Below are 2,099 nucleotides of genomic sequence, written 5' to 3' on the forward strand. Positions count from 1 at the left end.
ATCCTGGTGAGGGACATAGCAGTGAAAACACTCCCAAAAGTGCCATCATGCATAATTCTGGACTCAGGCTCACAAAGGCAGAGGCAACAAATCTCTCTCTCTCTCTCTCTCTCTCTCTCTTTCAAACCTTTCTTAAGGATTCTTTGATGCTCTGCTCTGTTACTATAGACCTGGTCATTTTTTCTTCTTTAAATTCTGGATTGCTATTCTTTTTTTTTTTTTAATTTTTTTAATGTTTTTATTTATTTTTGAGACAGAGACAGAGCATGAGCAGGGAAGGGGCAGAGAGAGAGGGAGACACAGAATCTGAAGCAGGCTCCAGGCTCTGAGCTATCAGCACAGAGACCGACACAGGGCTCAAACTCACAAAACACAAGATCATGACCTGAGCCGAAGTCAGACACTTAACCTACTGGGCCATCCAGGCGCCCCTGGATTGCTATTCTTATATTCACAATTTGATGACCCCAACCTAGTACCAAAATATTCCCCAAAATACAGTTCAAATTTGTTCAAAACATAAACCTGGGTGTGAACCTCTAGAATTATTATGGTTAGGCAGAAGGAAAAGTCACTCTAAACCACTACCTGATGGCTCAGGCCTCACCTGTGAGAATGGGAAGCTGGGAAGCAGAGAAATCTACATGCATCACTGAACTTGAGAACACTGCTCAACACCTCAGGGACGATTTCTGTCTCCTAGCATGCCTCTGCTTCCTAGATAGCTGCTCATAGAGTTTGGGCACACAGTCATCTCATTCACCCTGGTAGCACGTGCCAGCCACCAGGTGCCCGCGCTCATACTTTGAATTTGCCATGGTGGTCTCCAGATCAGTTGCTGAGAATGGGCTCATCATCCTTCTGTGACCCATTCTGCTGGTAAACCAGCCAGATATAGCAACTGAAGGCTGTGCCGTTGGGAGGCGCAGAGTCGACATAATCAGAGAGGACTATGCCACTGCTGATGTCATTGCCCCTCACTCTGACCACCAGAAAATGGTGCCATTCCCTGTACTTGGGGTCCTTCCATCTGGGAGCATCTGGATCTGTCATGACCAAGGTGTAAGGTTTATGTGGCTCAAGACCACCCCATGAAGTCCTGGTGGGTCTGTTCTTATCCTGGGTGGGTGTCAGCAATTTGGCCAGCTGTTAACCTCCACCCTGGCATATTTGACCTGCAGCAGATGCTGTGGCTGCTCATCCACTTCCTATAAGCTCAGTCCTGGACCATTTGCTGAGGTCTATGGGCATCACGGGGCCGGGTTGGGCAGACAGCTGGGAAGAGTCTTGGGAGGCAAGGTACCAGCCTGCAGCACCGACTCCGAGTGGTCCACAAAGTGTTTCAACCCCTTTTTGTTATTTTCACTTCATTGGCTTAATTTAAGTCCTCATTGTGTCTTACAAACCTATGTGGTAACTTCCTACTGTATTCATGTCTTTGCCTCTATACACTTTCTATTAGTTAGGAATTAATAGGAATTTTTAAAACTGAAAATTCTTATAGGAATTTTTTTGAAAATTCTTAGCAGGAATTTTCAAAACTGAAAATCAATTTTGTTATTCAAATGCTACAATCACATCAGGGATACTATATTTGCCATAGTCTAAACGCCAAAGTCCTTTGATGAAATTATAGAGTATTCTATGATTTAGTTTCTGCCTTTGTTTTCATCATTTATGTAGTCCCACCTCATTCAACTCAGGCTATATGCTAACTTCTCTGCCATTGCTCCTGATTTTTTTCTCCCTCCTGAAGTAAACAATTGTCTTTTAAGTGCCTAAAAATCCCTTGGTAGGCTTAAACCTAGTTCAGATGATTTTTCCTCTGTAAAGCCTTCCCTGTCCATGCTGCAAATTTGAAATTACACTTTTATTTGTCCAACACTATACATGTTGAGTGTGTGTGTGTGTGCATGTGCATGTGCGTGTAGTAGCACTTATCATACTAGATTTTAAACACTATTTTTAAGTCTGCCAAGCTGTAACATTTAGTTTTTAATTGGCAATGTCAATTAAAAACAGATACTCAGATATCTTTGTTTCTTCAGTGGATGGATGGATAAATGAATGATTAGACTATTCACAGCCTATTTAAACTC

The 2,099-nt window shown here is 42.7% G+C and overlaps 1 pseudogene; it reads right to left on the reverse strand.

Moving 5' to 3' along the window:
* Positions 1-671: 671 nt before the first annotated feature.
* LOC125921615 (phosphatidylethanolamine-binding protein 1-like) lies at positions 672-1,251 on the reverse strand (annotated as a pseudogene).
* Positions 1,252-2,099: the final 848 nt, after the last annotated feature.

Source organism: Panthera uncia, chromosome C2 (genome assembly GCF_023721935.1).
Source record: "Panthera uncia isolate 11264 chromosome C2, Puncia_PCG_1.0, whole genome shotgun sequence".
In the NCBI taxonomy this organism is placed as follows: domain Eukaryota; kingdom Metazoa; phylum Chordata; class Mammalia; order Carnivora; family Felidae; genus Panthera; species Panthera uncia.